The sequence below is a fragment of the Dama dama genome, chromosome 12 (assembly GCF_033118175.1).
Source record: "Dama dama isolate Ldn47 chromosome 12, ASM3311817v1, whole genome shotgun sequence".
Lineage (NCBI taxonomy): Eukaryota > Metazoa > Chordata > Mammalia > Artiodactyla > Cervidae > Dama > Dama dama.
In genome coordinates, this window is record NC_083692.1 from 88819883 (window position 1) to 88842048 (window position 22166).

Sequence of the window (22166 nt, forward strand, 5' to 3'; positions counted from 1 at the left end):
ATTTTATTTTGTTAATATTCTCCAGAGGTAGAGACATCTCTAATGTATAATGTACACACAGACATGTAAACAGACAAAACTAGAAATCACATAGCTTCACTTTTTCTATTTTTTTTCTTTTATTTGGCTGTGTCACACGACTTGCAGGATCTTAGTTCCCAGACCTGGGATTGAACCCAGGCCCCCTGCAGAGGAAGCTCAGAGTCCTAACCATTTGACCTCCAGGAAATTCCCCTCATAACTTCACTTTAACAAATACAAATCAGGCACTACAATATAAACTTTCTAGTTTATAAATAACAGTTGGAATGAGTTAAATTTCCCCGCTTAAATGACTAAGGCTTTGCTATTTGTGGAACAGATTTTTAAGATTTGTATTTGTGCTCAACAAACTCTTACAGAGGCTATAAATTAGATTTTGGGTAACGGAGCCTTTCCAGTGGTTTGAGTTTTAAAAAGTCCTTTTTTCCTTTTGGTTTCAGATCCTACCTGATTGACCTAATTAGGCTCAGCCTCAGTCTTTGAGGCTGTCTTTACATTTGTGCTTTGTAGAGATCTGCAAGGGAAAGACAGTTGCCTCTAATTCCCCCAAAGAAGTGGTCTGCCACCTAAGTGATATTAAAATATTAATATGCCCAACTATATTCTCTTTAATTTTCTTTCTATATATATGTATATACTGTGTATCAACGAGAAGATTTCCAACTAAACTGAAAATCAAAAGTGCTATGTTCTAGAATTTAGTTCAATTTATCATGCCTTCAAAAGTTTGCACAAGGCATTTAACAAAGGGCCTCTATCTGAGCATACAGATTAAACCCAGAGCAAAAAAAACAAATGTCTATTATTATTTTTACTAGCCCCTGAATATCAACTCCCAGCTTCCACTTTATATAGTGCAAACTCAGGTAACTCTATTGGTTTCCTTTAGCATATTTAGTTAATATTGTCTGACAAGCAGATTTATATGCCCTATCATATAATACCAGGCAGGGGAAGCATTCCCCAGTAAGATACAATGTCTACCCCACAACATAATTAGGCAAAAGAGATAAAACCATCTTAGATAAAGCCTACTTAAATACACCAATTTTTATAAGCTTTATTTCAAATCTATCAACTTTAGTTCCCATTAGGATCCCATCAATCAGCCTTGATCTTACAAGAGGTCCTAGGAACTTTCCTTTCTTTTTATCCCCTAATCATTTTATCTATTTTTGTATAAAAGGCTCTGGGGTCACCATGGAGGGACTGAGGGACCAGGCCCCTCTGTCAATCTTTTAACTTTATTAATTGGCCTATTGCCCCAAGTAATTGTTGGCCAGATAGCTCAGCATAATCTTCCTCCAGACTTTTAAATAAATATATACTGAAAATCAAGAGTCAATAAATATATATTTATAGTATATACATAATCAGTACATATATCTCCCAGTATTTAAACTGGGATGGGGCCTTCTAACATTGGGGACCAATATGAGGTTGCTCTGGCCCATCCAACCCTAGGTAGTATTATATCAAAACCTTCTGTTTTAATCCTATTAATGTCCATTTTATTTACCCCATTTCTTAATAACCATCTAAAGATTTCTTCACCCTTTGGGATGAGTCCATTTAAAATTTTCACCTTGTTGGGAAGAAGTCTAGACTTTCCCTCCAGTTTTTCCTTATTTCCCTATTAATCAACCTAATTAGCATTAATTATCCTAATGTTTATTATTAGGACCTGTAAGACCCATTGAGGGGAAGCAGAGACCACAGATAAGGCTTCCCAATCTGGTTTATTTGTTTTAAATAAGGAAGTCGTAGATTAACCATTATATATATGTATTTTTTCCACCTTATAATCTGTTTTTTTCATAGGTACCAATAAAACATCTGGTTATAATGAGAGTCCTCTAAAAATTTTGCCAATTGAGAAGCTTTTTCAATTGAGAAGATCCACTGTCTGGCTACTGATGAGTGGTGTCTTAACAGTGACTCAAACCAGTAAGATGCCAAGAGGCATCCCCATGACACAGTGCAAAAGATGTAGACTCCACAAAATCTAGAAAGTCTATTCCTGAAAACAGTCCAAGAAAGTAAAGGACCTGTACAGTCACTGTACAGGTGGATGCAGTGAAGATTGAGATGACAAAGGCCCCTTCTGGGCTCATGACAAATTTCCCCTTATGACAAATTTCCCTGAGAGTTGGCACAGTCAGACCAAAAAGACCAAAAAACAAACAAACAAACAAACTGCTCAGAATTTCAGTCTATCCAACCAGCTGTCAAATGAACACCATATGTGTACCTTCCGGATGACAGAGACCAAGCTCTCAACACACACACCCCACTAAGAATATCAGGCAGCACATTCACATCTCAAAGACACAAAGAGAGAACTACAAATTCTCCCTAGAAGGGCTTTGTTTCTCTACGGTCAGAATTCTGGAAAAAAAAAAAAATTTATCAAGCTGGATTTCTCTAACTTAATTGCATATACAATAAAGAGCCCCATATTGGCCATTTTCAGAGAGATTTCCTTTAATTCCCAATCATGTGAGTACTTGTTTGTATATTCATAAGTTTATATATACATAAACCTGGCTTGAGTATTATTGGAAGCTGGCTTTCTGACTCCCCTCATTTAGGAAACATGTTAGGCCACCTAGCAAGAACACTGAAGTGAGTTGCCATGCCCTCCTCCAGGGGATCTTCCTGACCCAGGGATCAAACCCATGTCTCTTATGTCTCCTGCGTTGACAGGTGGGTTCTTTACCACTAGCGCCACCTGGAAAGCCCATCTAGATAGCTCAGTGTCTCTCAACTAAGCAACTCCTAGTATCTTTCAACAAGGCTCCCCATGTCTTTTTTCAAATGGGTAGCTAGGTTGTACCTGTTGCTCACTGCCAATTAAAGCTCAGGAGTATCAACCAATAATCAGGAGATCCAAGAACCGAAAGAGACTCTTCCAAATTCATATGGATCCTCCAAGGAGGCGAATGGGCCCAAGAGGCCTCTGTTGGTACCAAGGCTCTGGTTCCTCGTAAAGTTCAGGCAAAGGAGGGAAGTCTGGGTCTCTTTATGGTTGCCCAAAGTGTTGACTGGAAAAAAACAAAAATCACAACCTAAAAGTTGAGAGTTATGTTTTATTTGGGGAATTACTAAGGACTGAAGCCCAGGATACAATCTCTCAGATAGTTCTGAGGAACTGTTCTGAAGAGGTAAGGGAGGAGTCAGGATATATAGAAGTGTTTGTAAAAAAACCCAGATAGTTGAACATCAAACGATTACTGCTAGTTAAAGGAAAACCAGACATCTCAAGGTAATGAGTTCAGTGCTTTTCTAGGTATGGAAAGATGCAAGCGTTTGAACTTAATGAAAGTATTCCTTGATATGCACCTTAACTATCTAGGGGCAGTAGCCTGTTTATCTCCATTCTGAGTTCCCCTCGGGATGCACCACTGGGTGGGAGTTGGGGAGGGCGGCTGTGGTGGCTAACAGTTTGATGACCACAACACCTTTGTTTATTGATACAGCAGGCAACAATCCCAAAAATACTTAAGTTGTGCATCCAGCTCATGGCTGGAGCTGGTTGAAGTGGGAGTGGAGCAAGGAAATGGGAGGCGGGGGCTGTTTTATGACCCTAACCACTCACCTGGAAACCATTTCAATCATTCCAGTAACTCTGCCTGATACTTACTGACTACTCCTCTCTCCCATCCCTCCCCCACCCCCCACCCCCGCCCCAAGATACAAGGAGGATATGATGCTTTGATTACTTCTATCTGAAATAGCAGGTAATTCCTCACAGCCTCATCCCTGTCCTACTTCACCCTGAGTGAAGGTACCCAGCTTCCTCTGCTGAAACACACAGCTCACTTCCTGAGGAAGAGCTGTCTTCATCTCTGGGTGTCCAGGGGTCACTCTGGATGTTGGAAGCATGAGTAGAGAGGCTGACCTCTGCTAGTTACCACACTGTTGCCCCTTAGATACTACAGGCAAAACCAGATCTAGTTACTCCCTTTCTCATATCAACTAATATAGTCACAGTTTAATTCAAAAAGATGGAAAAAAAGGAACCCAATTCATAAGATGGAATTATGAGTGATTTTTTTTTCTATAATAATGCATATTTTTACAGTGTTATTTGTGCAATATAGAAAATTCAGGACAGGACTTCACTGGCAGTCCAGTGGTTAAGACTCTGTGCTTCCACTGCAGGGGGCATGGGTTTGGTCCCTGGTCAGGCAACTAAGATCCAGGGGGCCACCACAAGCTGTGGCAAAAAAAAAAAAAAAGGAAAGAAAGAAAATTAAGGAGAGAAACGAACACTCAGAAAATAATTATTCCTTTCTCTTACACACTGTTAACTGTTACCAAGGAGTTCTTTCTAGTGTCTACGGCCCAGCTGTTGGGGGTCAGCCTGGCTCCTCTGTCTTGTTCCGATGGGACTGTGGCACACTTGGAACATCAGCAGGGTGTAGCAAAGTGTGCTGCTCAACCAAGAGCGGAAGCACTGTCTGTACTCGTGTGACATGGGCAAGAATTTAACTTCTCAATGACTGTAAACTTATCCTGTAAAAGGGGAGTGATGATGATATTACCTGCTTGGTAAACCTGTAAGAATTAAGTAATATTAACATAAACATTGGGCTTCCAGGTGGCACTAGTGGTAAAGAACCTGCCGCCACTGCACGGGAAGTAAGAGACGTGGGCTTGATCCCTGGATCGAGAAGATCCCCAGGGTGAGGGCACAGTATACTTGCCTGGAGAATCCCATGGACAGAGGCGCCTGGCAGGCTACAGGCCATAGCGTCACAGTCGGACACGACTGGAGCAACTTAGCACATGCACACGACATAAATACTAATATGCAAAACATACTAAAAGTGCCCGATACTATTGCTGTTATTCTGCTTTTGGAGATCATAGACTATGTTAGGGTACAGCAGATCTCCATACATTCCACTGTGACAATGCTTCAGTTTGGTCGTTTAGCCGTGTCTGACTCTCTGTGACCCCATGGACTGACTGCAGCACGCCAGGCTTCCCTGTCCATCACCAACTCCTGGAGCTTGCTCTAAGTCATGTCCATCAAGTCGGTGATGCCATCCGACCATCTCATCCTCTGTCGTCCCCTTCTCCTCCTGCCTTCAATCTTTCCCAGCATCAGGGTCTTTTTCAATGAGTCAGTTCTTCACAATGCTTTACTGTGTATTTATTAGTGTAATAAACTGATTAATGTTTGCATTAATCTCTTACTAGCAGTTCAGCTCCAAGAGGACAGGGACCTTGTCTGTCTTAATCATAGCTGAATCCCAGAGTCTAGACCAGTGTCTGGCACTTAATAAATATATTTGTTGATGGACTGGAGATGTACATCCCAGTGAGGAGATACTCAGAGATGGGGCACCTGAACTACACATGTGCGGGGTGGGGAGATCCCACTCATAGAAGCTCATGGCCTTTCAGAGATCAAACTGCTAGAGAAAGACCAGCTCCACTAAAGAGGGGAAGCTAATGTACTTTTTCTACAAACTTGCCTTATTCGGGGGCTTCCCAGCTGGTTCAGTGTTAAAGACCGCCTGCAGTGCAGGAGACATCAGAGATGAGGGTTCAATCCCTGGGTTGGAAAGATCCCCTGGAGAAGGATATGGCAACCCACTCCAGTATTCCTGCCTGGGAAATCCCATGGACAAAGGAGTCTGGCAGGCTACAGTCCACACAATCACAAAGAGTCAGACACAACTTAGCAACTGAGCATACACACACACTTTATCCTCTCCCTGGAACAAGGTGGCAGGACAGGTGAGGTAAATCTAGCTCTGACCTTCACTATAACATCAGGGGCTGCGCAGGATGGCAAGTAGCCCTTTCCTCTCCCTCCACTGCAGCTCAAGGCCTTTTTCATGCATGGTTCTATTAGAACAGGAGGGAGAAGGAATTAGACTTTGCACCTGACACAGGGGGTTTGTGGCTGAGGCTTGTTTACTTCTGGGCCTACCTCAGGAGTTGATATTGACCCTACAGTTACACAGTGGAGAGCAGACAAGATTTGGCAGGGGTTGCAAAAATCAAATACCTTCAGGGCCTGCGTGGATAAAATTAAGCTAAATCAGCTCTATTCAAAATCAGTGGAGAGTAACAAGGGCTGTATCTGGACAGAGAATGAATGACCCATTAATAAGCATTCCAATATAAAACAATTTAAAAAATATTAAAGACAAACAAAATGAGGCAAAGGGCTGATTTGACCTACTACTACTTTGCAACCTCTAATAAAGTAACAAGCCTGATCAGGAGCAAGTCTCTGAAGGTCTCTTATACGCAGGTTCCTCATTTATAAAACCAAGAAAGACAAACTTCCTCCTGGGGCTGCTGTAAGAGTGAGAACTTTGGGGAAGTACTTGGATTCATCAGATATTGAACTGTGTTACTGTCCAAGATCTTTTGTTTATATTGTTTTAATTCTTTGTGTTGTATCATTTATAGAATTTTTTAACTGACTATGCAATTGTCACTGGTGAAAATGAGCAAAATAAGCCCCCAAACATCCCATGACACACTTCATCTCTCCAAGCAGTGAATGGAGCCATACCTGCAACAGGGGGTGGCATTTCAGGGTGGTATCACTTCAGAGACAGAATTTTCGCTTCACAGTCTGGTACCTATCCAGAAGGGCCTGGGGTCTAGAGGAGAGGTCAAACAGGCCTTATCAGAGGGCTTCAGTGTGGCCACTCAGGAATCCACACAGTATCAGTACAATTAACAACTCCTCTCTAAATAAATGTGAAACAGCCCACTGAGTAAAACTCACCCTGTCAAATCTGATTTTACAAAGGAATGTCAACTGAAGCAATAGAGAGGGTTTGTTTGTTTTCTGCCTATCAACTGAAAAAGACTAAAAAATATATAATATCCAATACTGGTGAAGAAACTGGTGATAGTGGGTAAATCTGATATAGCAGCACAAGTGACCCTGTTAAACTGTAAGTCAGATCAAGTCTCTCCACACTCCAAACATTCCAGTGGCTTCCCATCTCAGTCAAAGGAAAAGCTCCAATGATAGTCTGCCAGCATTGCTTGAAGAGCAAAACCTGAAATCTACCTAAACAGTGATGAATTACTGGTTACATAAAGGATTTCTCATCTTTCCAGTAGTCAATTATATAGCAGTTAAAAAAAATCAGTTCAGTTCAGTCACTCAGTCATGTCTGACTCATTGTGGCTGCATGGACTGCTGCATGCCAGGCTTCCCTGTCCATCACCAACTCCCAGAGCTTGCTCAAACTCATGTCCATCAAGTCAGTGATGCCATCCAACCATCTCATCCTCTGTCATCCCCTTCTCCTCCTGCTTTCAATCTTTCCCAGCATCAGGGTCTTTTCCAATGAGTCCGTTCTTTGCATCAGGTGGCCAAAATATTGCAGTTCAGCTTCAGCTTCAGTCCTTCCAATGAATATTCAGAACTGATTTCCTTTAGGATGGACTGGTTGGATCTCCTTGCAGTCCAAGGGACTATCAAGAGTCTTCGCCAACATCACAGTTCAAAAGTATCAATTCTTCTGCACTCAGCCTTCTTTATGGTCCAATTCTCACATCCATATATGACTACTGGAAAAACCATAGCTTTGACTAGATGGACCTTTGTCAGCAAAGTGATGTGCTTTTTAATACTGTCTAGGCTGGTTATAGGGTTTGTTCCAAGGGGCGTGTGTTTTTTAATTTCATGGCCGCAGTCACCATCTGCAGTGATTGTGCAGTCCAAAAAAATAAAGTCTCTCACTGTTTCCAATGTTTCCCCATCTATTTGCCATGAAGTGATGGGACTGGATGCCATGATCTTCGTTTTTTGAATGTTGAGTTTTAAGACAGCCGTCTCACTCTCCTTTTTCACTTTCATCAAGAGGCTCTTTAGTTCCTCTTTGCTTTCTGCCATAAGGGTGGTGTCATCTGTGTATCTGAGGTTATTGATATTTCTCCTGGCAATCTTGATTCCAGCTTGTGCTTCATCCATCCTAACATTTCGCACAATGTACTCTGCATAAAGTTAAATAAGCAGGGTGACAACACACAGCCTTGACATACTCCTTTCCCAATTTGAAACCAGTCTGTTGTTCCATGTTTGGTTCTAACTGTTGCTTCTTGACCTGCATACAGATTTCTTAGGAGGCAGGTAAGGTGGTCTGGTATTCCCATCTCTTTAAGAATTTTCCACAGTTTGTTGTGATTTACATAGTCAATAAATAGACATAAAACTAAAAGGAATGACACCTAGAATGTCAGCTTCGTGAGGTACGGGACTCTGCGTGACCAGTTCATGGCTGTCTGCCTAGTGCCTGCACAAAGTAGGAGCTCAAGAACTGTTTGTTGACTAAATATTCTTAGCACAGTAAATGCCCTGCCCAGAGTAAGTCCAATCATAATATATTTATGTAGAAACACTTCTGCAAAGACTATATAAGAATGGATGTACTTTTGTCACTAGCAAATATAGAATGAACAAAACCAACCAAACAAAAAAACCTTGTACTATATCTCTCAAACCCAGCTATTGGAATCATACTTAAGGCAAGGAGATATAAACGGTTACTTCTAGGAAAGGAAACACTAAATTTTCACTTCATGTATTTTGAAACTATTTGAATTTTTCCCATATAAATGAATTAATTCTATAACTTTTAATTATTATTTATTTATTTATTGGCTGCCTTGGGTCTCAGTTGCATCATATGGGACCTTTTGCGTGGCATGTGGACTCTAGTTGTGGCGCACAGGCTCAGCAGCTCTGCGGCATACGGCACCTTAGTTCCCTGGCCAGGGATCAAACCTGTATCCTCTGCATTGCATGGCAGATTCTTAACCACTGGACCACCCCCCAGGGAAGTCTCTTTTATAACTTTCTAAAAGTGGGCACAATAAAGGACAGAAACGGTCTGGACCTAACAGAAGCAGAAAATATTAAGTAGAGGTGGCAAGAATTACACATAAGAACTATACAAAAAAGATCTTCATGACCCAGATAACCATAGTGGTGTGCTCACTCACCTTGAGCCAGACATCCTGGAATGTGAAGTCAGGTGGGCCTTAGGAAGCATCACTACAAACAAAGCTAGTCAAAGTGATGGCATTCCAGATGAGCTGTTTCAAATCCTAAAAGATGATGTTAAAGTGCTGCACACAACATGCCAGTAAATTTGGAAAACTCAGCAGTGGCCACAGGACTGGAAAAGGTCAGTTTTCATTCCAATCCCAAAGAAAGACAATGCCAAAGAATGCTCAAACTACCACACAATTGCACTCATCTCACACACTAGCAAATGCTCAAAATTCTCCAAGCCAGTCTTCAATAGTACATGAACTGAACGAACTGAACCAAGAACTTCCAGATGTTCAAGCTGGATTTAGAAAAGGCAGAAGAACTAGAGATCAAATTGCCAACATCTGTTGGGTCATAGCAAATGCAAGAGAGTTCCAGAAAAACATCTACTTCTGCTTTATTGACTACTCCATGGCCTTTGACTGTGTGGATCACAACAAACTGTGGAAAATTCTTACAGAGATGGGAATATGAGACCACCTTACCTGCCTCCTGAGAAATCTGTATGCAGGTCAAGAAGCAACAGTTAGAAAAAAAAAAAGAAGAAGAAGCAACAGTTAGAACCGAACATGGAACAACAGACTGGTTCCAAACTGGGAAAGGAGTATGTGAAAGCTGTATATTGTCACCTTGCTTATTTAACCTATATGCAGAGTACATTATGTGAAATGCCGGGGTAGATGAAGCACAAGCTGGAATCCAGACTGCCGGGAGAAATATCAATAACCTCAGATACACAGATGACACCACCCTTATGGCAGAAAGCAAAGAAGAACTAAAGAGCCTCTTGATGAAAGTGAAAGAGGAGAGTGAAACGGCTGTCTTAAAACTCAACATTCAAAAAACGAAGATCATGGCATCCAGTCCCATCACTTCATGGCAAATAGATGGGGAAACATTGGAAACAGTGAGAGACTTTATTTTTTTGGACTACACAAACACTGCAGATAGTGACTGCAGCCATGAAATTAAAAGACACTTGCTCCTTGGAAGAAAAGTTATGACCAACCTAGACAACATATTGAAAAACAGAGACATTACTTTGCCAACTCTGTCTACAGAGTTGTCTACAGACAACAAGGTCTGTCTAATCAAAGCTACGGTTTTTCCAACAGTCATGTATGGATGTGACTGTTGGACCATAAAGAAAACTGTGTGTAGAAGAATTGATGCTTTTGAACTGTGGTGTTGGCGAAGACTCTTGATAGTCCCTTGGACTGCAAGGAGATCCAACCAGTCCATCCTAAAGGAAATCAGTTCTGAATATTCATTGGAAGGACTGATGCTGAAGCTGAACTGCAATACTTTGGCCATCTGATGCGAAGAACGGACTCATTGGAAAAGACCCTGATGCTGGGAAAGATTGAAGGCAGGAGGAGAAGGGGATGTCAAAGGATGAGATGGTTGGATGGCATCACTGACTTGATGGACATGAGTTTGAGCAAGCTCTGGGAGTTGGTGATGGACAGGGAAGCCTGGCATGTTGCAGTCCATGCAGCCACAATGAGTCAGACATGACTGAGTGACTGAACGGAACTGACTGAAAAAATAGTTTTGTTTTGCTTTATCTGCTTTTTCAGTGAAAGATATTACCAAAGTTTTAAGAGGGTGAGGGGAGAGCCTGGAAAGGAAGATGTAGGCCTATATTATGAGAAGTCTTTAAAAATTTAGACTTTATATCATTTTTCAAAGGAGAGGGTGTTCTAAATTAAAATGTTCAGTTCTACTTTCTCAGACAAATGTAGTACCCACCAAATTTTCTGTTTTTTTCTCTTTGACCTTTTCCCTAACAACCTTTCTTCCCTCCTCCTATCTTCTTTCCACAAATATATATCGAGTGTCACATTCCAGACCCTGGGGATCCAATTGTGGATAAGATTCACCCCTATTTACAGAGCAGAGATGAAGTTAATTGAAACTGCAATTGTAAAAAAATTGTTTGTTTTTTCAATGAGTCCATTATTTTAGACTGAGAAAGCTTTGCAGTTTTCTCAAATGCTGTGGAAAAGACTGAAGGAGGACTGAGAGGGAGATCAGAGTTTCTTCACCAAATATACTGCAAAGGAAGAAAGATATGTAGGAATAAACCTACAGATTAAGAAACTTTAGACATATATCAAGAGATTGCAATGTCTGGATGTTACTTGGATCCTAATTCAAACAACCAAAGTGTAAAAAAGTAAAACTTATGATATTTATGAGTCAACTGGATATTTGAAAGTTGATTAGGTACTTGATGAAAATAGGGGTTTACTGCTACTTATTTTAAATGTGATAATGGTACTGTAATTGTTATGGACTTAAGTCTCTCCCTTTCAAGAGAATGAGAAGACAAGTCAGATTGGGAGAAAATATTTGCAAAATACATATCTGATAAGGGACCATTATCCAAAATAAGGGCTTCCCTGGTGGCTCAGATGGTAAAGAATCTGCCTGCAATGCAGAAGACTTGGGTTCGATCCCTGGGTTGGAAAGATCCCCTGGGGGAGGGCACAGCAACCCACTCCAGTACTCTTCTGGAGAATCCTACAGTCCATGGGGTCATAAAGAGTTGGACACAACTGAGCGACTAAGCACACACACAAACACATACATACACATCCAAAATATACAAACAACACTTAAAACTTAACAAGAAGAACGCAAATGATCTGATTAAAAAATGAGCCAAACACCTGAACAGAAACTTAACCAAATTAGATATATAGATGGCAAGTAAGCACATGACAAGATGTTCAACATCATATGTCACTAGGGAACTACAAATTAAAACAACAATGATATACCAATATTTACCTATTACTATAGTCAAAATCTAGAACACTGGCAATATCAAATGCTGGTAAGAAGGTAGAGCAACAGGAATATATAACAGTACAACTACCAATGCTACTGGAAATATACAATAGTACATCACTTCAAAGGACATTTTGGCAGTTTCTTACAAAACTAAACATATGTTTACCACACAAGCCAGCAATCTCTCTCCATGATATTTATTTACTTGAGTTGAAAAACCTCTGCCCACAAAAAAACATGCACAAGGATGTTTATAGTAGCTTTACTGATCATTGCCAAAACTTGGAAGCAACCAAGATATTCTTCAGTAAACTGTGGTTTACCCAAACAATGGAATATTATTAACATATAGCACAAAAAAGAAATGAGCTATCAAGCCATGAACAAACATGAAAGAACTTTAAATGCATATTACCAAGCAAAAGAAGCCAAACTGAAAGGAATACTTACTGTATGATTCCAACTATATGACATTCTGGAAAAGCAAAACCATGAAGACAGTAAAAGGATCAGTGGTTCTTGGAAGTCATCGAAGAAGGAGGGATAAAAAGAGCAGACAGGATTTTTAGAGCGGTGAAACTATTCTGTACACTACCGTGCTAGATACATGTCACCATACATTTGTCAAAACCCATAGAATGTACAGCACCAAGAGTAAACCCTATAATAAACTATGGACTTTGGGTGATAACGCTGTGTCAGTGTAGGTTCATCAGTTCAGTTCAGTTCACTCATTCAGTCGTGTCCAACTCCTTGCGACCCCATTAATCGCAGCACGCCAGGCCTCCCTGTCCATCACAAACTCCTGGAGTTTACTCAAACTCATGTCCATCGGGTCGGTGATGCCATCCAGCCATCTCATCCTCTGTCGTCCCCTCCTCCTCCTGCCCTCAATCCCTAGCATCAGGGTCTTTTCCAATGAGTCAGCTCTTCGCATCAGGTGGCCAAAGTATTATCGAGTTTCAGCCTCAGCATCAGTCCTTCCAATGAACACCCAGGACTGATCTCCTTTAGGATGGACTGGTTGGATCTCCTTGCAGTCCAAGGTACTCTCAAGAGTCTTTGCCAACACCACAGTTCAAAAGCATCAATTTTTTGGCACTCAGCTTTCTTCACAGTCCAACTCTCACATCCATACATGACCACTAGAAAAACCATAACCTTGACTAGACAGACCTTTGTTGGCAAAGTAATGTCTCTGCTTTTTGATTTGCTATCTAGGTTGGTCATAACTTTCCTTCCAAGGAGTAAGCGTGTTTTAATTTCATGGCTGCAATCACCATCTGCAGTGATTTTGGAGCCCAAAAAAATAAAGTCTGACACTGCTTCCACTGTTTCCCCATCTATTTCCCATGAAGTGATGGGACCAGACGCCATGATCTTAGTTTTCTGAATGTTGAGCTTTAAGCCAACTTTTTCACTCTCCTCTTTCACTTTCATCAAGAGGCTTTTTAGTTCCTCTTCACTTTCTGCCATAAGGGTGGTGTCATCTGCATATCTGAGGTTACTGATATTTCTCATGGCAATCTTGATTCCAGCTTGTGCTTCTTCCAGCCCAGCATTTCTCATGATGTCCTCTGCATATAAGTTAAATAAGCAGGGTGACAATATACAGCCTTGATGTACTCCTTTTCCTTACTGGAATCAGTCTGCTGTTTCATGTCCAGTTCTAACTGTTGCTTCCTGACCTGCATACAGGTTACTCAAGAGGCAGGTCAGGTGGTCTGGTATGCCCATCTCTTTCAGAATTTTCCACAGTTTATTGTGATCCACACAGTCAAAGGCTTTGGCGTAGTCAATAAAGCAGAAATAGATGTTTTTCTGGAACTCTCTTGCTTTTTTGATGATCCAGCAAATGTTGGCAATTTGATCTCTGGTTCCTCTGCCTTTTCTAAAGCCAGCTTGAACATCTGGAAGTTCACGGTTCACCTATTGCTGAAGCCTGGCTTGGAGAATTTTGAGCATTACTTTACTAGCATGTGAGATGAGTGCAATTGTGCGGTAGTTTGAGCGATCTTTGGGATTGGAATGAAAATTGACCTTTTCCAGTCCTGTGGCCACTGCTGAGTTTTCCAGATTTGCTGGCATATTGAGTGCAGCACTTTCACAGCATCACCTTTCAGGATTTGAAATAGCTCAACTGGAATTCCATCACCTCCACTAGCTTTGTTCGTAGTGATGCTTTCTAAGACCCACCTGACTTCACATTCCAGGATGTCTGGCTCTAGGTGAGTGATCATGCCATCGTGATTATCTGGGTCATGAAGATCTTTTTTGTACAGCCCTAGAGAGGAACGACCCCACGCCCAAGGCCAGGGGTGGCGGCCCAAGAGGAGCTACCCCACATCCAAGGAGCGGACGCACTGGGCGCAGGAGGGCCGAGAGGAGCTACTCCACGTTCAAGGTCAGGAGGGGTGGCTGTGAGGAGATACCCCTCATCCAAGGTAAGAAGCAGCAGCTGCGCTTTGCTGGAGCAGCCGTAAAGAGATACCCCATGTCCAAAGTAAGAGAAACCCAAGTAAGACCGTAGGTGTTGCAAGAGGGCATCAGAGGGCAGACACACTCAAACCATAATCATAGAAAACTAGCCAATGTGATCACAGGACCACAGTCTTGTTTAACTCAGTGAAACTAAGTCATGCCTTTGGGGCCACCCAAGACGGTCGGGTCATGGTGGAGAGGTCTGACAGAATGTGGTCCACTGGAGGCAGGAATGGCAAACCACTTCAGTATTCTTGCCTTGAGAATCCCATGAACAGTATGAAAAGGCAAAATGATAGGATACTGAAAGAGAAACTCCCCAGGTCGGTAGATGCCCAATATGCTACTGGAGATCAGTGGAGAAAGAACTCCAGAAAGAATGAAGGGATGGAGCCAAAGCAAAAACAATACCCAGTTGTGGATGTGACTGGTGATAGAAGCAAGGTCCGATGCTGTAAAGAGCAATATTGCATAGGAACATGGAATGTTAGGTCCATGAATCAAGGCAAATTGGAAGTGGTCAAATAGTAGATGGCAAGAGGGAATGTCGACATTCTAGGAATCAGCAAAATAAAATGGACTGGAATGGGTGAATTTAACTCAGATGACCATTATATCTACTACTGTGGGCAGGAATCCCTTAGAAGAAATGGAATAGCCATCATGGTCAACAAAAGAGTCTGAAATGCAGTGCTTGGATGCAATCTCAAAAATGACAGAAAGATCTCTGTTCGTTTCCAAGGCAAACCATTCAATATCACAGTAATCCAAGCCCATGACCCAACCAGTAGCACTGAAGAAGCTGAAGTTGAACAGTTCTATGAAGACCTACAAGACCTTTTAGAACTAATATCCAAAAAAGATGTCCTTTTCATTATAGGAAACTGGAATGCAAAAGTAGGAAGTCAAGAAACACCTGGAGTAACAGGCAAATTTGGCCTTGGAGTACAGAATGAAGCAGGGCAAAGGCAAATAGAGTTTTGCCAAGAGAACACACTGGTCATAGCAAACACCCTCTTCCAACAACACAAGAGAAGACTCTACACATGGACATCACCAGATAGTCAACACCGAAATCATATTGATTATATTCTTTGCAGCCAAAGACAGAGAAGCTCCATACAGTCAGCAAAAACAAGACCAGGAGCTGACTGTGGCTCAGATCATGAACTCCTTATTGCCCAATTCAGACTTAAATTGAAGAAAGTAGGGAAAACCACTAGACCATTCAGGTATGACCTAAATCAAATCACTTATACAGTGGAAATAGATTTAAGGGACTAGATCTGATAGACAGAGTGACTGATGAACTATGGATGGAGGTTCATGACCCTGTACAAGAGACAGGGATCAAGACCATCCCCATGGAAAAGAAATGCAAAAAGGCAAATACGGTTGTCTGAGGAGGCCTTACAAATAGCTGTGAAAAGAAGAGAAGCAAGAAGCAAAGGAGAAAAGGAAAGATATTCCCATTTGAATGCAGAGTTCCAAAGAATAGCAAGGAGAGGTAAGAAAGCCTTCCTCAGCAATCAATGCAAAGAAATAGAGGAAAACAATGAAAGGGAAAGACTAGAGATCTCTTCAAGAAAATTAGAAAAATAAAAAAAAGAAAAAGAAAAGAAAATTAGAGATACCAAGGGAACATTTCATGCGAAGATGGGTTCGATAAAGGACAGAAATGGTAGGTTCATAGAGTATAACAAATGTATCACTCTGGTGTTGGGACGTTGACAGTGGTGGAGGCTGTGTGTGCTAGACAGAGGATATGAGAACTCTCTGTTCTTTCCACTCCATTTTGCTATGAACCTAAAAGTGCTCTAAAATTAAAGTTTACTCATTAAAAAAATCCTTCTCTTTTAGAGATATTACATAATGAAATATTTATGGACAAGATGTTAAGCAATCTGTAATCTGCATCAAAACAAAATGTTGGAGAGAAGTGGGCAGGGTATAAATGAAACAGGACTAAGAATTGAGCTGATAATAGAAACAGCGCGAAGGGTATGTGGGGGTTTATTATGCTACTCCCCATCTATGTCTATGTTTGAAAATCTTCAGTATTATTAAGACAAATGGGACATATCTATAATTTCTTTGGACTTCTACTTTGGTGAAAATAGAGGAATAGGGTGGGATGATGAGGGAAAGCAGATAGCCTGGAGCTTAGAAGTATGATTTGTAATTGGACAAGATCTAGACTAGAGGAGGCAGGAAGACATAGGGCAAAGGACAGTATAGGAGATGGAAAGGGAGGGAAGGACAGAAAAGGAATGTGGACTCACTGCCTTGACCTCACTTTCTCTCTTCCCCTTGTCCTCACTCACTCCTTACCTTTCCTCTCTGTAGGTGAAAAATCATATTGGGAACTTAAGAGTGAACATTTTAGGCACCAATCCATGAAATTTCAATTCAGTCAGCATGGCCTTAGAATCTACATTTCAACATGTGCTGTAGGAGATTGGATGGGTACCTGAACCTCCCTTGAGCCCCAATACCTGGCTTCTGTGAGAAGCATGTTATTTCTGTCACTAACCTTTACTCTGCCAGACTGGAGACCAAATCACTCTGCCTTTCAAAGCCTCTGTGACACCAGTCCACTGTTTCAAAGCAGGAAAAAATAAAGGGGATGATAGATTATGCAAAAAGAAGTTGTTTATTGATTTCCTTTAATGTATGTGAGGATACATGCAAATGCTAAAGGTCTCTTGAGTGGGAAAAAGAAATTCATTAGCCTGCTCTGACTTGAAAGACATATCCTTTAAGACCTTCTGACTCTTTGTGCTAACGTTCTCTGATTTTATATTCACTGAACAACCTTTTGATGTTTAATGGAATTCTACTAAGAATTAAAAACAAAAGCACTTACCAGTTGCCTCAAGTGATATGGTCCTCTTGGTAGTTCTACCTTTCATCATCAATTTTAATCACTGTCCTTTTGCTTCCCAGGTTTCCTGAAAGCCTGTATTCAGAAGATGTGATTACCCATCAGGAAACTAATAAATTCAATCTTTAGTACTGGGTAAGGTAACGCATCAGTCCATGGAACTGAGCTGGAACTGAGCAGAGGGTTGTCGTCACACATTAGGGGTAACTCAGCAACTCCTTCCTTTACCCACACATTCTTGGCCACATCCCTCCAACTAGGGAAAGAATTTTAAATTATAACAAAGTAATCAGGATGCAGCCTTACTTACCTAGGTGCCAGCGCCTGCTCAAGCACAGGAGTCTTGAGATGGTGGGACCAGCCAAGCTGGAAGAGGAGTTCTGAAGCAAATAAGGCAATCTCTCTGTCCCTGGTCCTTGATGCTGCCAGGGACATTCCCATGGACTGATGTGCCGTCCTCTGCCTTCTCTGATATAAGGAGGAGATAGGAAAGAACTACAGCAACTGGAGCCCCCACTCTCCCACAGAACAAACTGTGACTAGTCAGACTCAGTTCTTCGGTTCAAAATATCCTCCCTCCTTGACCCACCCCCCTACCAAACCCCATCAGGGAAGAGCAGAAAAAAAGGAGGCAAAGGCCTAAAGCCTTCCGGATGCCTTTCTGTTCCCACTTGTAACCTATGTGGTACAGAATTGTTCTTTGAACCATAACTAGCCAGGGGCCTGCTGGCATTCATTCAGGCCTATCTCTAGCTGACATTTCCTGGCTCCCAAGAGGTTAGAAAGAAAGCTTCTTCTTGTCCCCTCAAAGACCTCGCTGAGGCATAGGCTGCTATGGGGACACCGGGTGGCCAGAGGTGAGGTAGGCAAGGACCCATGATGCCTCACAGAAAAACCTAAGTGCAAATCCTCAGCAGTGACCTTGGCCAGGGCAAGGGAACTGACTGAAGCCTCTCCCTGCCTCCCTCAAAGGCTGCTGCTGCTGCTGCTGTTAAGTCACTTCAGTCGTGTCCGACTCTGTGCGAGGGACAAAGTGAGCATCCGGGCTGAGGAGACCAAGAGGGAAAGTCTTGATGTGGAAATTGGCTCACATCAGCTACGAAACACACACAGTATGCTTAGTATGGGCACTACTCAAGCAGGAATTACTTCAAAAAGAGTAGGAAAAGGGGTCTGTCAGCTGGTTCAGAGGATATGAGTGAGGGGTCTGAAGAGGGACGGGGAAGAGGGGCAGATATCAGTGAGGGTCAAGCTGGTGCACCAACAGGCCCAGCTGAGTGAGGAGATAGACTGTGAATAGGTCACGGGGTTACCCAGATAATTGAGGCCCATGCGTCAACGAGAGGCAGGAGGGCAGGAGGCCAGAAACAAAAAAGGAAGAGCCCGAGAACGGGGAAAGAGAGAAGAGGCGGTCACAGCCCAGGGCCCGGCGAAGTCGAGGTCGTGTGGGCAGAGGGGTCGGGGGCGGCCGTCGCAAAATCTTTGCGATGAGGGGCACTGAGCAAGACAAGCCGGGTAGCTTCTCGCTGACGTAGCGCCCCGCCCACAAAGTCCTTAAAGCCCCGCCCCAAGCGCCTCGCGCATCCCGGGCGCTGAGTTCCTTTTCGTCGCGCGGCCCTGTACAGTTCCGGCTGCTGCGCGCGGGCGGAAAGTTTTTGCGGACGGACTGTGTCGGTGATGGGCGCGGTGTGAGTGGAGGAGGCCGGAGACCTTAGGCTGCTTTTAATTGCTTGTTAGAGCTGCAGGAGAAGGGGTCCGCGGCGGGGAACAGCGCGGGGCCGACGCCCGGCTTTTCCGCTGCCTGGGTGCCAGTTCTGCGCCTTTCTTCGTTCTGCGGCGCCGGAGCTCCGCACAGGCACACCATTGCGGGCCCCTGCCCAGGCCCCCTTCGCCTCCTCTTCTCATAGGAAAGACTTCTAGATCTCAAACATTTTTGAGTGATTTTTAAGGTAAAAACACAACTCCAAACAGACGCGATCCAAATGCAGGAGTTCTGTATTTCCAGGTTGTCACTTGAGAGGTGAAGTTGTAACTGAGAAAGGTGGAGGGAACTCTAATCGGGCAAGGGATGCCAGGCCAACAGAGAAACTTACAAGTAGGTTAGTGGATCCCTAGAAATTCGAGTGGAATCTCGCCATAAGAGCGGTAAGAATCAGTTCTTTATGAATAAGCTAATTGTCTCCTTCTGGTAAGAATTATAAATATGTAGCTGATGGAGATGGCCACATCAAGGGACTGAGAGCTTTTCTCAAGAGTAGACTGTTCTGGGAAAAGAAGACTACCGGTTGTCTTAAGCATCGTTTGTAAACAGTACTTATGACAGAAGTGTGGGGGTGGGGTGAAAGGTAAGACTCAACCCAAGAGAGAGAGAACGTGTTTTCACAGAATTGCTGAACTGTGTGGGGAGGGATTTTTTTCCATTTTAATCAGGCCTAGGCTGCTTGAGTGAACCATTCTTCAAGAATATTCACTTCCATCTTTTACTTCTGTGCTTAAACAACCTGAGTTCCGAATTGATTTCCTATGACTCTGCTATTGTTAAGGAGGTGTGTTTGGGGGTGGACACACACTATCAGTCAGAAGAAAGAGCCAGCTCTAGAGGTGCCTTCCTAGAAGGCAAGACTGCAAGCTGTGATCACCCATTCCAATATTACAGCAGATTTCATGAGCTGGATGGAAATGCTTTCTTATATATGATCTAAATCTGTGTCCCCTGATTCTCATTCTCCTAAGAGATGAGGTCAGTACTGCTCATCCCCAGCTTTCAGTAACTTTCATAAAGGCCTGTATACTTGAGTGGGAATACCATAGGAGGTGCATAAACTCTGTGTAGGCAGAGGCATAGAAGTTCCTGATACCTCTGCTTGAAGGAGGAGAGGAGGAAGTGTGTTTCTGGTGTGCAGAGTTAAAATTTGTAATGTGTTTTGCCAAAAATTAATGTTATAGCTGGTGCTGACAGGTAGTTCACTAGTAATTATCAAGTTTTGTCAAATCCATACTATGTGCCAGTTGTGGGAAAGTCTTTTGTTCCTTTTTTTTTTTAATTTGTTGTTGGTTTGTTTTTTTTTTTTTTTTTTTGGCCACACTGCCTGTGGAATCTTAATTCCCTGACCAGAGATCTAACCCACGTCCCCTGCAGTGGAAGCCGGGAATCTTAACCACTGGACCACCAGGGAGGTTCTGATGTGATAGGTTCTTCAGAGACACTGATGGGCAAGAACTCATACTGCCCCTGCTCCTGTTCAGCTTGTGGTCAATGTAGTGTAGTTGAACCAGGATTGCACAGAACGTCACTTCTTGAACAACACAGCTGAGGTCGAAAAAGGGTCTGGAAAGATGAGTAGATGAAATAGTACTAAGTTAATAAGCCTTAGTGCATGCATTTGACTCTCGAAGAAACTCTCTGAGCCTGTTAACTTTGTACACAGTTTTAACAAGCTGGATTACCTGGCTTTCTAGCTCATAGTCGCCAAAAGCCCAAAATTGAAAAGAAGGATGATTACAGAGGCGAGTAGAATGCAAACTGGTGGTCCAAAAATTAGTTGTGAAGAGGAGGCATCAAAACACAACAGCCTGGATCCCTTGAGTAAAAGGCAATGTTTCTGGATTTGTTCTACATAATACTTGTTCCATGGGACCTTAACTGATGATCAGAGGAGGGTTAAATGGGAAGTACAGAGTTAGCAAATTAAACTGAATTCTTTGCTGTAGAGTTTCTGTGTCTTTTTTATTTATTTTTGGCTATGCTAGGTCTTTGTTACTGTGTGGGCCTTTTTCTAGTTGCAGCAAGAGGGAGTCCCTCTTTGTTGCAGTGCCAGGGCTTCTCGTTGCGGTGGCTTCTCGTTGCAGAGCAGGACTGTGGGATGCACGGGCTTCAGTAGTTGTGGTTCCTGGCTTTAGGGCACAGGCTCAATATTTGTAGCACACGGGCTTAGTTGCTGCGTGTTATGTGGGACCTGCCCAGACCAGAGCTTGCACCCATGTCTCCCACTTTGGCAGGTGGATTCTTTACCACTGAGCCACCAGGGAAGCGCTCAGTATCTTTAATAAGAACTGAACTTATTTTTCTTGGAGCATCCGTCCAGGATAGTGTTTTGCAGCACACACGTGGAACAGTGGCAGTGTAAATTAAAACATCAGTCAGCAATGTGCTGGGCAGTATTAATGTTTATAGTTGTGATGCTAAATCAGAAGGAATTATGTTTAGCACACTGTATTTAATGAGGCACAGATTATGGATGCACATTTTAATTTTTTCTATCAAAATGGTTAAACATTTTGGAATTCTGAGTCTGAAGGAGTAATCTCTTTTAGTCTTTATTGGTATTGAATACATGAGTCATTACTGTATTTGAAATGTATTTAGGCCATTATGTGGTAAAAAGGCTTTTCCTACTTAATCTGAGCCCCTGATCCCCCTGTATAACATTGTTTCTGTGAGCCCTAATGTCCTGAATTCCCAACAGCCTTTTTACAAATAGAATTTGAGAATATCACATATTTGCAGTTGGACACAGTACTAAAACACTCAGTGCTTTGAAGTAAGTTCCAAGAAAGAAATTAGTGAAGATTAAATTTCTAACTTATTTATGTCCATCTTGAGACTTCTCTAATTAAATATATGCAATATGGTTTTTATGAAGTTGTAATCAGTGTATAAATATAGTCCTATGACCTGCATTTCTCAGTTGCTGATACTTTATATAAATATTTCTGATATTGATGTGTGTCATTTATGATATTTATACTATTTATACTAATGACTATTTATGTCATTTATACTATATGATATTTCACTGTGTGACCAGACTAGTTTCCTTAATAATAGAGTAGCAGCAGCAACAGCAGGTCTATATATCTGTAAGCTTTTTTCTGAGCACAGAAATGTTTTCTTCGTACTGATTCTCAATTCATAAT

At 42.2% G+C, this 22166-nt stretch overlaps 2 protein-coding genes across 3 annotated transcripts in view; one reads left to right on the forward strand and one right to left on the reverse strand.

Annotated features, from left to right (window-relative positions):
- The window catches only part of SLC24A1 (solute carrier family 24 member 1), a 51608-nt gene extending 33809 nt beyond the window's left edge, over positions 1-17799 (reverse strand). Inside the window, exons 1-3 of the mRNA XM_061158032.1 lie at positions 17560-17799; positions 17232-17324; positions 16899-16962 (exon numbers count right to left, since the gene is read on the reverse strand). The gene's annotated coding sequence lies outside the window, so the exon portion shown is untranslated. The remainder of the gene's footprint in view (positions 1-16898; positions 16963-17231; positions 17325-17559) is intronic.
- A 1085-nt stretch (positions 17800-18884) lies between these two features.
- INTS14 (integrator complex subunit 14) overlaps positions 18885-22166 on the forward strand; it is a 32751-nt gene continuing 29469 nt past the window's right edge. Inside the window, exon 1 of one of the 2 annotated variants that reach the window (XM_061158033.1) lies at positions 18885-19198. The gene's annotated coding sequence lies outside the window, so the exon portion shown is untranslated. The other variant, XM_061158034.1, reaches the window with a different exon arrangement.